The sequence below is a fragment of the Pan troglodytes genome, chromosome 10 (genome assembly GCF_028858775.2).
Source record: "Pan troglodytes isolate AG18354 chromosome 10, NHGRI_mPanTro3-v2.0_pri, whole genome shotgun sequence".
Lineage (NCBI taxonomy): Eukaryota > Metazoa > Chordata > Mammalia > Primates > Hominidae > Pan > Pan troglodytes.
Window position 1 is genome coordinate 101,267,402 of NC_072408.2, and position 16,232 is coordinate 101,283,633.

The 16,232-nt window shown below is 38.4% G+C and overlaps 1 protein-coding gene across 10 annotated transcripts in view; it reads right to left on the bottom strand.

Moving 5' to 3' along the window:
* CEP83 (centrosomal protein 83) overlaps nucleotides 1–16,232 on the bottom strand; it is a 182,239-nt gene that overhangs the window by 153,779 nt on the left and 12,228 nt on the right. For 3 of the 10 annotated variants that reach the window (XR_010148377.1, XM_054664610.2, XM_001141123.6), the window contains exon 2: nucleotides 3,540–3,592. The exons of the other annotated variants lie outside the window; for them this stretch is intronic. The gene's annotated coding sequence lies outside the window, so the exon portion shown is untranslated. The remainder of the gene's footprint in view (nucleotides 1–3,539; nucleotides 3,593–16,232) is intronic. 10 annotated transcript variants of the gene reach the window in all.

Below are 16,232 nucleotides of genomic sequence, written 5' to 3' on the forward strand. Positions count from 1 at the left end.
ATATCATCTTATCCCAATTAGAATGGCTACTATAAAAAAATAACAACAGATGCTGGCAAGGATGTGGAGAAAAAGGGAACTCTTATATGCTGCTGGTAGGAATGTAAATTAGTACAGCTACTATGAAAAACAGCAGGAAGATTTCTCAAAAAACTAAAAATAGAACTAGTATACAATCTAGTAATCCCACAATGGGGTATTTATTCAAAGGAAAAGTTATCAGCATGTCAAAGGGATACGTGGACTCAGGTTATTGCAGCACTATTCACAATAGCAAAGATACAGAATCGACGTAAGTGTCCATTAATGGATTAACTTTTTCTTTTTTTTATTTTTGAGACGGAGTCTCGCTCTGTAGCCCAGGCTGGAGTGCAGTGGCGCGATCTCAGCTCACTGCAAGCTCTGCCTCCCAGGTTCACGCCATTCTCCTGCCTCAGCCTCCTGAGTAGCTGGGACTACAGGCACCCATCACCATGCCCAGCTAATTTTTTTTTGTATTTTTAGTAGAGACAGGGTTTCACCGTTTTAGCCAGGACAGTCTCAATCTCCTGGCCTCGTGATCCGCCCGCCTCGGCCTCCCAAAGTACTGGGATTACAGGCATCAGCCACCACCCCTGGCCTGAACTGTTTTTTTTTTAATGTGGTATATATACATGGTGAAATACTATTCAGCTATGAGAAAGAATGAAATCATGTCATTTGTAGCAATATGGATAAAGCTGGAGATCATTACAATAAGTGAAATAAGCCAGGCACAAAAAGACAAATATCACATGTACTCATGTGGGAGCTTAAAAAAAGTTGATCTCATGGAGGTAGAGAATAAAATGATATCAAAGGCCAGGAAGTATGTGTGTGGGGGAAGGTGGGATAAAGGGAGGTTGCTTAATGAATACAGATATCCAGTTAGATAGACAATACAAATTCTAATGTTGCAGAGCAGAGTACAGTTAATAATTAATTTGAATCATATATATTTCAAAGTAGCTACAAGAGAGGACTTTAAATGTTCCCAACATATAGAAATGATAAATACTCAAGGTGATGAATACCCCAAGTACCCTGACTTGATCATTACACATTCTATGCATGTAAGAAATACACATGTACCTCATAAATATGTAAACTATGTGCCAATTTAAAAAGAGAGGAACTTCAAAAAAATTATAAAATATTATAACATATTTACCAGTAGTATGAATGGACAAGGGAGAGAACCCTAATTCTGCTAGTGAAGCTGCCAGGGAAAACTTCACAAAGCAGCAGCTAAAATTAACAAAGGGATGCAAGGAAGAAACATCAAGTGCAAAATAATGGAGATTAAGGAGAAGAACATTAGTGGTGGAGGGCAGGGGAGAGGAGAACACCCTGGGGAGGTAAGGTAGGGCCTTGAAGGCCACATGCAGAAGACTGGAGTTTATTCCATGGTCTTGGAGAGCCAGTGAAAGATTTTAAACTTTTAGATGGATAGAAGACATTACAGGGTAGACTCACATTTACATTTCAGAAAAATAAGTCGTTTATTTGCAGAGGATAGATTTGAGGAGGAAGAATAGAAGAAAGAGAAAAAGAAAAGGAGATCAAAGGTCCAGGAAAGTAATAATGACGGCCTTAACTAAGACAGTAGCAGCAGGTAGTCAATAATCTTGAAAATTAATTTGAAGCCAGGCGCAGTGGCTCATACCTATAATCCTAGCACTTTAGGAGGTCAAGGCAGGCAGATGCCTTGAGCTCAGGAGTTCAAGAACAGCCTGGGCAACATGGTGAAAGCCTGTTTCTAAGAAAAATACAAAAATTAGCCCGGTGTGGTAGCATGTGCCTATGGTCCCAGCTACTCAGGTGGCTGAGGTGGGAAGATCGCTTGAGCCCAGGAGGGTCGAGGCTGCAGTGAGCCAAGATCGCACCACTGCACTCCAGCCTGGGTGACGAGGTGAGACCCTGTCTCAAAAAAAAAAAAGAAAAGAAAAGAAAATTAATTTGGGGGCAGCAAGAGCAGGAGTTAATAATTAGATACCTATAACCATCCCCCAGCAAAAAGTATTTTAATGTCACTAGTTAAAAGGCCTATCAGGAAACCAAGATAGGAAAGCAAAGAATAAACTACTAAAATGGAATCCAGTTAAAGTGAAAGAAAGGTTGTTTCAAAGATTACAATTACTTCAAGCACTAATCCTACATAAGAATGAGGAATCCTGTACACTGACCTTTGGCAAATGAATCTTAGTAAACTGCAAATACCATCACTGTAAAACACTCAGAATAACTACCTTTTTTCCATAGGGATTTCATAAGCAGAGGGGCAAACTCTAAAGCTGGCTCTGTCGGGAACAAAGACATAAAATAAGGATTTTGTTCCTTAAATGTCCACCTGCTGCTACTCCTCCTCATTCTTTCCTTCAAACAAATCATCTCTATAGCAACACACTCTTAAAGAATTTGTGGGTGGAAAGCATATGTTTGTGCAAAAATATGAGAACTCAAGAACATGAGCTATTTTATTTTTTCCTTTAATACAAGAGATACACAATCTATTAGGATACAACTAAAAAATAAGAGATATGAAACAAAAAAATGTTTAAACACAAAAAAATGTAAAAATTGTACAAATGATAACGCAAATGTTTACATGGAAATTCTTTTTATAGGTTACAATGACACCTTGTGGTAAGACTTTTCAAGTTATACAAATTATCTTAGAAAATATTTTTTACAGCAGAGACGTAAGAAAACTGGTTTAGAAAATAGGAAAGCTGAAAACCATAGTAATGAGTTAATGTGTACAAGTATAATAATACATTTGAAAAGTTAAGGTTGAAAAATCAAACTTTTTAAAATGTCACAATATTAGGTAGACAAAAGCACTTTACTAACTGTAAATACAAGTTGAATATCCCTTATGTAAAATGCCTGGGACCAGAAGGATTTCAGATTTTGAATTTTTTCAGATTTTAGAATATTTGCATGTACATAATGAGTATCTTGGGGATGGGACGCAAGTCTAAACATAAAATTCATTTATGTTCCATATATACCTTATACATACACATAGCCTGAAGGTAATTTTATTTTTCCCTTGAAGGTGCTTAATAAACTGCGTGTTGTATGCCTGCATTTTGACTGCAACCCATCACATGAGGTCAGGTTTGAAATTTTCCACACGGTGTCACGTTGGTGCTCAAAAAGTTTCAGATTTTAGAGCATTCTGGATTATGGGATTAGGGATCCTCAACCTGTATAAAGCATTATACTAGTCCCTTCACTTGAACTGAAATTATTAAATACTCTTCCTTATTCTCTGGTCCCTTATTCCCATCTTGTAAGAAAAGTCAAGCTGCACCTCTCAAAGCTTCATCTATTACTTTATCTGAATGACACTGAAATTTGCACCCTAGTTCCTAACCTCTCTCTGCTTATGAATCCCCCTCTACTTACATGTTCTCTCTATAACAGAAGCTCAAAGATGGGATTTAAGACAGACTACCCAAAATATGGCACCTTGGCATTTGAGAAAAAAGCAGAAGCAAGAAGGTTTATCTCACCTTCCTCTAAAGTAGGTCATAAGATCCTCAATCCAGAGGGGTCCTCCCTATACCTGTAGGAAAGAAGACACAAAGAGGAATCTGAACAAACAGGACTTACTAAGTTTCCCCCAGTTTGTTACTGCTAGAGCATACCCATTTGTCCTCTAACGATACTTCTGCATGGCTGTCCACAAAAAAACAGAGAGACAGACCCTTTGAAAAAAGCAGTTTACTGCTGCAAATGCCACAAGACAGCCAAAAAACTCCAAAGACAAAAGACATGAACTTTCGGGAGCTCTATGGGCCTGTCCATCATCTGAGAAACCCCAGTACTTATCCTGCCAATGCAGGGCAAGATTATATCCCCCTTCTACTACCGCAGCTGCTCCTCTCTTGAAATTGCCACTTCCTGACTGGAGGCCAACCAACTCAAGCCATTTCAGCAACTCCTAACAGAACAACTCTGTTCCAATGGAGAAAACAACAGCTAATTCAACTGCCTGCAACACCCTGGCTAATCAGAGGTCCTGAGTCTGTCCACATGACAACTTCAACCGCTAGCCTAACCAGCATTCACTCTCCTGCCACCTCCACTACAGCAGGTGCTGGTATCCACAGCTGGGAGACCTGAAGACAGATTATATCACAAGACAACTTGCAGACATTCGCCAGCACCAGCCTGGAGCCCAGTAACCCTGCTGGGTGGCTAGACCCAGAACGGTAATAACAATCACCTCAGTCTGGCTCCTAGGAAGCCCCATCCCTAGGGGAAGGGGGTGACTCCACATCAAGGAATCACCTTGTGGGACAAAAAAAAAAAATCTGAACAGCAGTCCTTCAGTTCTAGATCTTTCCACTGAAACATACAAATAAAAAGGAACCAGGAAAGTAATTCTGGTAATATGGCAAAACGAAGTTTGATAACACCCCCAAAAGATCACACTAGCTCTCCAGCAATGGATCCAAAACAAGAACAAATCTCTGAATTGCCAGATAAAGAATTTGGAAGGTTGATTATTAAGCTACTCAAGGGGCACTAGAGAAAAGTGAAAAACAACTTGAACAAATAAAAAAATAAAATAAAAAACAGGATATGGATGAAAAAGTCTCCAGAGAAACATACATCACAAAAAAAAGACAACCACAACTTCTGGAAATTAAATACACACTTAGAGAAATGCAAAATGCACTGAAAAGTTCCAACAACAGAATTGAACAAGTAGAAGAATTTTAGAGCCCAAAGACAGGGCTCTCGAATTAACCCAATCTGACAAAGACAAAGAAAAAATAATTTTGGCTGGGAGCAGTGGCTCAGCTTATAATCCCAGCACCTCAGGAGGCCGAGGCAGGTGGACCACAAGGTCAGGAGATCAAGACCATCCTGGCTAACACGGTGAAATCCCATCTCCACTAAAAATACAAAAATTAGCCAGGCACGGTGGCGTGCACCTGTAGTCCCAGCTACTCGGGAGGCTGAGGCAGGAGAATCACTTGAACCCGGGAGGAGGTTGCAGTGAGCCAAGATCACGCCATTGCACTCCAGCCTGGGCAACAGGGGGAGACTCCATCTCAAAAAAAAAAAAAAAAAGAAAGAAAGAAAGAAAAAGAAAAGAAAAGAGAAGAAAAAATTATTTTAAAAAATGAATAAAGCCTCCAAGAAACTTGGGATGTTAAAAGACCCAACATAAGAATAATTGCTGTCCCTAAGGAAGAAGAGAAATCCAAAAGTTTAGGAAACTATTTGAGGAAATAATTGAGGAAAACTTCCCCGGTTTTGATAGAGATCTAGACATCCAAATACAAGCAGCTTGGCCAGGCGTGGTGGCTCATGTCTGTAATCCAGCACTTCGGGAGGCCAAGGCAGGAGGATCACTCAAGGTCAAGAGTTTGAGACCAGCCTGGCCAAAATGGTGAAACCCCGACTAAACTAAAAAAAAAAAAAATTACCTAGGCATGGTGGTGTGGGCCTGTAGTCCCAGCTACTAGGAGGCTGAGGCAGGACAATCACCTGAACCTGGAAGGTGGAGGCTGCAATGAGCCAAGATCGTGCCACTGCACTCCAGCCTGGGCGACAGAGCAAGACTTGGTCTAAAACACATACACACACACAAACAAATACAAGAAGCTCAAAGAACACCCAGGAAATTCATCACAAAAAGATCACCTAGGCACACAGTCATCAGGTTATCTAAAGTCAAGACAAAGAAAAGAATCTTAACAGCTGTGAGGCAAAAGCATTAGGTAACCTACAAAGGAAAACCTAACAGATTAACAGCAGATTTCTCAGCAGAAACCCTACAAGCTAGAAGGAATTGGGTCCTATCTTTAGTCTCTTTAAACAAAAAATTATCAGCCAATAATTCCATATCTAGCAAAAAACTAAATTTTATAATGAAAGAGCAATAGAGTCTTTTTCATACAAACGAATGCTCAGAGAATTCACCACTGCCAAGCCAGCACTACAAGAACTGCTAAAAGGAGTTCTGACTCTTGAAACAATCTCAAAACATCAAAATAGAACCTTCCTTAAAGCATAAATCTCACAAGACCTACAGAACAATAACACAATGCAAACAAAAAAAGGTAATTAGGCAGCAACTAGTATGATGAATAAAATAGTATCTCACATCTCAATACTGATGTTGAATGTAAATTGCCTAAATGTTCCACTGAAAAGATACAGAGGCCAGCACAGTGGCTCACACCTGTAATCCCAGCACTTTGGGAGGCCAAGGTGGGCAGATCACCTGAGGTCAGGAGTTCAAGACCAGCCTGGCCAACACGGCAAAAGCCCATCTCTACTAAAAATACAAAAAAATTACCCAGGCATGGTGGCAGGTGCCTGTAAACCCAGCTACTCGGGAGGCAGAGGCACGAGAATCGCTTGAACCCAGGGAGCAGAGGTTGCAGTGAGCCGAGATCATGTCATTGCACTCTAGCCTGGGTGACTGAGACTGTCCCAATTAAAAAAAAGAAAAAAAAAAAAGATGCAGAACAGCAGAATGGATAAAAATCTACCAAGTATCTGCTGCCATCAAGAGACTCACCTAATACATAAGGACTCATATAAACTTATAAGGTAAAGGGGTGGAAAAAGATATTCCACGCAAATGGAAACCAAACGTGAGCAGGAACAGCTATTCTTATATCAGACAAAACAAACTTTAAAGCAACATCAGTTTAAAAAGACAAAGACAGACATTATATAATGATAAAAGGATTAGTCCAACAGGAAAATATCACAATCCCAAAAACATATGCACCTAACACTGGAGCTCCGAAATTTATAAAACAATTACTACTAGACCTAAGAAATGAGATACATGGCAACAAAACAGTGAGAGACTTCAGTACTCCACTAACAGCACTAGACAAGTCATTAAGACAGAAAGTCAACAAGGAAACAATGGACTATACCCTAAAACAAATGGACTTAACAGATATTTACAGAACATTCTACCCAACAATTGCAGAATATATTCTTTTCATCAACACATGGAACATTCTCCAAGATAGACCACAAAACAAGTCTCAATAAATTTAAGAAAATCAAAATTATATCAAATATTCTCTAAGACCACAGCAGAATAAAACTAGAAATTAACTCCAAAGGAAGCTTCAAAACTATACAAATATATGGAAATTTAAACCTGCTCCTGAATGACCTCTGGGTCAACAATGAAATCAAGATGGAAATTTTAAAATTCTTTGAACTGAACGATAACAGTGACACAACCTATCAACCCTCTGCAATATAGCAAAAACAGTGGTGCTAAGAGGAAAGTTCATAGCAATCACTGTCTACATCAAAAATTCTGAAAAAGCACAAATAGACTATCTAACGTCACAACTCACAGAATTAGAGAAACAAGAACAGACCAAACCAAAACCCAGCAGAAGAAAAGAAATAACAAAGATCAGAACTAAATGAAATTGAAACACAACAACAACAAGAACAACAACAAAATACAAAAGATAAATGAGACAAAAAGCTGGCTCTTTGAAAAGACAAAATCGACAGACCATTAGCGAGATTACCAAGAGAAGAGAGTAGATCCAAACAGCTCAATTAGAAACAAAATAGGAGATATCAAAAGTGATACCACAGAAATACAAAAGATTGTGCTTTTGTATGGCTACTATGAACATCTTTATGCACACAAACTAGAAAACCTAGAGGAGATGGATAAATTCCTGAAAAGATACAACCCTCCTAGATTAAACTAGGAAGAAATAGAAACAAACTGAACAGGTCAATAACAAGTAGCAAGACTGAAACAGTAATAAACAAAAAAAATGCCAACAACAAAAAAAAAGTCCAGGACCAGATGGATTCACAGCTGAATTCTATCAGACATTCAAAGAAGAATTGGTATGAATCCTACTGAAGCTATTCCAAAACACAGAAGAAGAGGGAATCCTCCCTAAATCATTCTATGAAGCCAGTATTATCCTAATACCAAAACCAGGAAAGGACATAACAAAAAAAGAAAACCACACACCAATATCCCTGATGAACATAGATGCAAAAATCCTCAACAAAATACTAGCTAACCAAGTCCAACAGCATGTCAAAAAGAAAATACACCATGAACAAGTGGGTTTTATACTAGGGATGCAGGGTTGGCTTAACAAATGGAAGTCAATAAATGTAATACACCATATAAACAGAATTAAAAACAAAAAACACATCATCTCAACAGACGCAGAAAAAGCATGACAAAATTCAGATCCCTTTATGATTAAAACCGTCTGCAACATCGGCATAGAAGGGACAAACCTTAAGATAATAAAAGCCATCTATGACAAACCCACAGCCAACATTACACTGAACAGAGAAAAGTTTAAAGCATTCCCCCTGAGAACTAGAACAAGACAAGGATGTCCACTTTCACCACTTCTATTCAACACACTACTGGAAGTCCTAGCCAGAACAATCAGACAAGAGAAAGAAATCAAGTGCATCCAAACTGGTAAAGATGAAGTCAAAGTGTTGCAGTTTGCTGATGATATGATCATATACCTAGAAAACCCTAAAAACTCATCCAAAAAGCTCCTGTAACTGGTAAATGAATTCGGCAAAGTTTTAGGATACAAAATTGATGTACACAGATGAGTAGTTCTGCTGTATACCAACAGCCACCAAGCTGAGAACCAAATCAAGAACTCAACCCCTTTTACAATTGCTGCAAAAAATAAAATAAAATACTTAGGAATATACCTAACCAAGGAGGCGAAAAGACCTCTACAAGGAAAACTACAAAAAAAAAAAAAGCTGAAAGAAATCACAGATGACACAAATGGAAATATATCCCATGCGCATGGATGGGTAGAATCAATATTGTGAAAATGACCATACTGCCAAGAGCAATCTACAAATTCAATGCAATTCCCATCAAAATACCACCATCATTCTTCACAGATCTAGAAAAAAAATCCTAAAATTCATATGAAACCAAAAAAGGGCCTGCAAAGCAATACTAAGCACAAAGAACAGATCTGGAGGTATCACATTGCCCAACTTCAAACTATACCAAGGCTATAGTTACCAAAACAGCATGCTACTGGCATAAAAACAGGCACATAGATCAATGGAACAGAACAGAGAACCCAGAAACAAAGCCAAGTACTTACAGCCAACTGATATTTGACAAAGCAAACAAAAACATAAAGTAGAGAAACGACAACCTATTCAACAAATGGTGCTGGGACAACTGACAAGCCACATGTAAAAGAATGAAAGTGGAATCTCAACTCTCACCTTACACAAAAATCAACTCAAGATGGATTAAAGACTTAAATCTAAAACCTGAAACCATAAAAATTCTAGAAAATAACATCAGAAAAACTCTTCTAGACATTGGCTTAGGCAAAGAGTTCACGACCAAGAACCAAATGCAACAAAAATGAAATAAATGGATGGGACTTAATGAAACTAAAAAGCTTCTGCACAGCAAAAGAAATAATCAGCAGAGTGAACAGGCAACCCACAGAGTGGGAGAAAATATTCACAAACTATGCATCCCACAAAGGACTAATATCCAGAATCTATGAGGAACTCAAACAAATCTGCAAGAAAAAAACCAAATATTCCCATCAAAAATTAGGGAAAGGACATGAATAGACAATTCTCAAAAGATATACAAATGGCCAACAGACATATGAAAAAATGTTCAACATCACTATCAGGGAAATGCAAATCAAAACCACAATGCACTACCACCTTACTCCTGCAAGAATGGCCATAATTTAAAAATCAAAAAATAATAGATGGTGACAAGGATGTAGTGAAAAGGGAACACTTTTACACTGCTGGTGGGAAGGTAAACTAGTACAACCACTATAGAAAACAGTGTGGAGATTCCTTAACGAATGAAAAGTAGGCTGGGCGTGGTGGCTCACGCCTGTAATCCCAGCACTTTGGGAGGCCGAGGCAGGTGGATCACAAGGCCAGGAGATCAAGACCATCCTGACTAACATGGTAAAACCCCGTCTCTACTAAAAATACAAAAAATTAGCTGGGTGTGGTGGTGGGCACCTGTAGTCCCAGGTATTCAGGAGGCTGAGGCAGGAGAATGGTGTGAACCCAGGAGGCGGAGCTTGCAGTGAGCCGAGATCGCACCACTGCACTCCAGCCTGGGAGACAGAGCGAGACTCCTTCTCAAAAAAAAAAAAAACTAAAAGTAGAACTACCATTTGATCCAGCAATCTCACTATTGGGTATCTACCCAGAGGAAAAGAAGTCATTACATGAAAAAGACACTTGAACATGCATGTTTATAGCAGCACATTTGCAACTGCAAAAATATGGAACCAGACTAAATGCCCATCAACCAATGAGTAGATAAAGAAAATGTGGTAGGTATATATATATAATGCAATACTACTCAGCCATAAAAAGGAATGAAATAATGGCATTCACAGCAACTGAGATGGCATTGGAGGCCATTATTCACAGCAACCGAGATGGAATTGGAGGCCATTATTCTAACTGAAATAACTCAGGAATGGAAAATCAAACACCGTATCTTCTCACAAGTGGGAGCTAAGCTATGAGGATGCAAAGGCATAAGAATGATATAATGGACTCTGGGGACCTGAGGGGAAGGAGGGAGGGGGGTGAGGGTTAAAAGACTACACACCGGGTGCAGTGTACACTGCTCAAGTGATGGGTGCAGGAAAATCTCAGAAATCACCACTAAATAAGTTATCCATGTAACCAAACACCACCTGTTACCCCAAAACTATTGAAATAATGATTTTTTTTTTTTAGAGAAAACACGGAAAGAAAGGTTTCCCTGTTTCTTTCAGTCTTCATTTCTGAAGACTCATATAAAGTAAAGGTTTCATTAAATAAATGTGTATGCTTTCCTCTTGATAATCTGTCTTTTGTTATAGGGGTCTCAGTCATGAATCTAGTAATAGGTGAGGAAAAGTTATCACATTTTATCTGCTACATCAACTTAACAAAAATTCAGTTCATTAGGTTCAAATTTTCTACTTGTCTCCTTAAAAAAGTCAGTTACCAATATCCTCCTCTCATTTCTTAACCACTACCCATCCTCTATCCTCTATTTATAACAAATTAATCCTACTGATTCTTCTTCATCTGTTTGTTGAATTTAATCATTCTTCCCCATTTCTAGAGCCATCACACTCCAGTGCCGAATCTTAAATATTTTACACTTAACAGAAGCCTCCTAGACAGTGTCCCAGACTTTAGTATTTTCTCATTCTTACATAGCCTACAAATATCACCAAAACAATCTTTCTCATACATTGCCTTCGTCACTATAACTCCTATGATAATCCTTATTCTTTCCTGACTCAAATCTAAATTTCCCAGCTAAACTCACAGCCCCGTATTAGCCAGCTCCCTATACAAATTCAAACATTTTGCTGCCCCACAGGACCCCTTTGCTAGAGTCAATTAAGTTTACAGACCCCCAGGACCCCTTTGCTAGAGTCAATTAAGTTTACAGACCCTCAAACACATTTCTCTTTGCCTTCACAACTTTGTTCATACAGTTATACCAAATTAAAATACCTTCTTAAACCTTGTCTATTAATCCACAAATCACAATCAGAGTCAAACCTGAAACCCTACAGTCTGCAAAATCGCAAAACTATTTTCGGAGTTTTAGTTGCTCTAAAAGTGAACAGAAAGAGTAGCTTTTGTCTGTGTGCTTTATAGGTTCCTGCCTTCCTTGTGCTTGCCCCAGGATATTTATTCTATATAAACATATATTTTTTTGAGACAGAACCTCACCCTGTCACCCAGGCTAGAGTACAATGGCGCAATCTCGGCTCACTGCAACCTCCGTCCCCCGGGTTCAAGTGATTCTCCTGCCTCAGCCTCCCGAGTGGCTGGGATTACAGGCACGCACCACGCCCGGCTATCTTTTGTATTTTTAGAGACAGGGTTTCACCATGTTGGCAAGGCTGGTCTGGAACTCCTGACTTCAAGTGATCCACCCACCTTGGCCTCGCAAAGTGCTGGGATTACAGGCGTGAGCCACTGTGCCCGGCCTAATTTATTCTATATTCTATAATGTCTGCACTTTTCCCCTCCAGATGCTTTATAACTATATAAACTATGTTTTCCAAAGAAACTATAAATTCCTCAAAGGAAAAACTACATATAATCTTCTACTGTTTTGTTCATCTTCATAGTTCCCAATTCCAGTAAACTGTTAATGACAGTAAAGTGATCCACAAAATTTCTATGATGTGAATCCTACTCTCCCATAGGCTTGTAATGTAATTTCAGAGAAACCTTGGGGAAGGATGTCACCAAGAACACTGTTTGCTAACCAATTATGCATGCGTTATAGTTAGTTATCAAGAAATTTCTACCTCAGGCCGGGCGTGGTGGCTCACGCCCGTAATTCCAGTACTTTGGGAGACCGAGGTGGGCAGATCACCTGAGGTCAGAAATTCAAGATCAGCCTGGCCAACGTGGTGAAACCCTTTCTCAACTAAAGATACAAAAATTAGCCAGGCATGGTGGCAGGCACCTGTAATCCCAGTACTCAGGAGGCTGAGAGAGGATAATCACTTGAACGTGGGATGCAGAGGTTCCAGTGAGCCGAGATCAGGCCATTGTACTCCAGCCTGGGCAACAAGAACAAAACTCCAACTCCGAAAAGAAAAGAAAAGAAATTTCTACCTCAAAAGTTAAAAATTCTGGAGGACAGTCTACTAAGCAAAAGCTTTCAAAATGAATATATCTTTTCATTTAGTAATTCTAATTTTAGGAATTAATCCTGAGAAACTAATTAGAGATGCACAAACATTTATGTTCAAGAATCTTCTTTTATTTGTCATTCAGTAAATGTTTACTGAGTGCATCCTAAATTCCAGGTAGGAATGGAGGATAGAATCAGTTCTTATCCTCATGGTACTAACTTAATAGTGGTGTTTACAATGGAAAAAGAGACTATTAAAAAAGCAGGTCATGGCCAGGTGTGGTGGCTCATGCCCATAATCTCAGCATTTTGGGAGGTCAAGGTGGGAGGCTCACTTCACCCCAGGAGTTCAAGATCAGCCTGGGCAACATAGTGAGCCTCTATATCTATTTTATAATTGTTTTTAAAAAGCAGGTTACAATAGCAAGAAATGCCATATTTGTGGATCAGAAAATTCAATATTGTTAAGATGTTAATTTCTCCCAAATTCAATGCAGTGTCATTCAAAATACCGAGTTTTCATAGAAATTAACAAGCTGATTCTAAAATTCATATGGAAACACAAGGGACCCAGAAGAGCCAAAAAAAAAAACTTTGAAAAAGAACAAAGTTAGAAGACTTGCATTACCTGACTTCACTTATTAAAGTGCCATAGAAATCAAAACTATGTAGTATTAAATCAGTCACAAAAATCCATTAAACAAAAAAGACTGTCCAGAAATAGAGTCAAATAGAAACAGTCAATTGATTTCTGACAAAAATGCAGTCAATTCAGTGAAGAAAGGATAGTCTTTTCAACAAATGGTCCTGGAACAATTGCCTTTCCATACACACACACACACACACAAAGAACTTCAAGTTGCTCCCCACGCCATATACAAAAATAGGATCAAAATAAATCAGAGGCCTGAATTAAAAACCTAAACTATAAACCTCCTAAAAAAAATACAGGAGAAAATCATTTTGATCTTGGGTTAAGACTTCTCAGATATAACACCAAAAGCACAGTCCACAAAAGAAAAAACTGACAAACTGGATTTCATCAAAATTAAGAACTTCAAAATCCACTACTCTTCAAAATCCACTGTTACATAAATGACAAGATATACCAGACTCAGGGGAAAAACTGCAAATCATAAATCTTATAAAGCACTTGCATCCAGAATAAAGAACTCTCAAAACTAAATGATAGGAAAATAAACAATCAAAATTTTTTTAATGGGCAAAACATTCAAATGGACACTTCACCAAAAAAGATTAAGTAAACATTTGTTTGTATTTTCCAAGTACTCCAGTTTCCTCTTCTCATATCCTAAAGATGTGCACATTAGATTCACTGGGAGATTGAAATTGTCCCAGTAGGAATGATTATGGGTGTGTATTTAAGTGCACCACACAATGGAATGTCATCCTGTCCAGGGTTGGTTCTGTGCCAGGATAGGCTCTAGCCACCAGAAAGCCTGAACCCTACAGCAGGCTGGAAAATGAATGAATGAATGAATACAAATTATTGTAAAATGAAATTTCAAATAAAGTATATAATCATGTAAATGCATGACAATACTACGTAGTACAAAAGCACTCTTATCAAGCCTGCCATATTTGTGATTATTTTTGAACTGCATGATAGTAAGAGGTGTCCCTTATATTTTTTGCTTTGCAAACATTTATTTCTTGGGTTAACCCACCACCACTATGACCATTGTCACTCACTGGTTCACCAAAAATTAGGTAAGTAACTATCTTACTTGTTTTTTTTACTAATCTTTCTTAAACATTATAGCTCACATTTATTTCAACGTTTAATGTTGGAAGTGTCTTGGGTCTTTATTTAGAAGTTTGATGATGTTTTTTGACCAGAGATATGCCATAGGAATTTAACTATTGTTTTTATCAATTAGTCTAGGGTAAAGTTGGTTTCATGATACATCATTTCACTTAAAGTCAGTTTCCAAGAACCTATCAATAATGCTAAGTGACGGCCGGGCGTGGTGGCTCATGCCTGTAATCCCAGCACTTTGGGAGGGCAAGGCAGGCAGATCATGAGGTCAGGAGATTGAGACCATCCTGGCCAACAGGGTGAAACCCCATCTCTACTAAAATTACAAAAATTAGCCAGGTGTGGTGGTGCGCACCTATAGTCCCAGCTACTTGGAAGGCTGAGGCAAGAGAATCGCTTGAACCTGAGAGGTGGAAGCTGCACTGAGCTGAGATCATGCCACTGCACTCCAGCCTGGCAAGAGAGCAAGACTCCACCTCAAAGAAAAAGAAAAATAAAAAATAATGTTAAGTGACGACATACTGTACACGAAATATGCAGTGGGAGTTCTAGAAGGTCAGTAAAGAGAGAAAGAGGCAGAAAAGAAGTTTTGAAGAAATAATCGCCAAAAATTTCCCTAATTTAATGAAAAACATTATTTGACACATCTAAACAGCCCAACAAATCCAAAGAAACCTGCAAATGCTGAAACACAAAGAGGAAATCTTTAAAAAGGAGCGAGAGAAAAATGACTTCACATACAGGGCAACAACAATATTATTAACATTGATTTCTCATCAGAAATGACATGGAAAAAACAAATTTTTTTAAAGAAACACAAAAAACTCACCACTAAAAATTCTATATTCAGCAAAACTGCCCTTCAAAAATGAAGATGAAATAAAGACATTTTCAGATAGATAACCAAAGACGAAGACAAGTCGCTGCTGTGAGACATGCCTTATGAGAAATAACAACGGAAGTCCCTCAGGATAAAAGGAAGTCACACCATAAAGTTTAATCTAGGCTGGGCACAGTGGCTCATGCCTGTAATCCCAGCACTTTGAGAGGCCAAGGTGGGTGGCTCACTTGAGCCCAGAAGTTCGAGACCAGCCTGGGCAACATGGCAAAACCCCATCTCTACAAAAAATAGCCAGGTGTGGTGGCACGTGCCTGTAGTTCCAGCTACTTGAGAGGCTGAGGCAGGAGGATTGCTTGAACTGGGTAAGCAGAGGCTGCAGTGAGCCAAGATCGCACTATTGCACTCCAGCCTGGAAAACAGGAGAACCTGTCTGGAAAAAAAAGAAAAATAATACTCTACAGGAGAATGAAGCTCATTGGAAACTGTAATTACATCAGTAAATATTAAAGACTCTAAAAATATAATTATTTTCACTTCATCTCGTTTAAAGACATAAGACTACATAAAGGAATAATTATAGTACTGTGTCGCTGAGTTTGTAATACATACAGCTGTAATATATATAATAATAATAGCACCAAAAAGAGAAAAAACAGATAACACTGGAGGAAAGTTTCTATAATTTATCAGAATTTAGTATTATTCTGAAGGAGACTGTAATTAAGTTAAAAGGCATACTGTAATCCCTAACAATATAGCAAAAGAAATCAACAGAAATAAAAAGATACACTAAAGAATATTTAACACAGAAAGATGGTAAAGAAAAGAGGAAAAAGCAAAAAACAAATGAGACAAATAGAAAACAAATATGAAAAATGCAGATGTAAATCCAATAATATCAA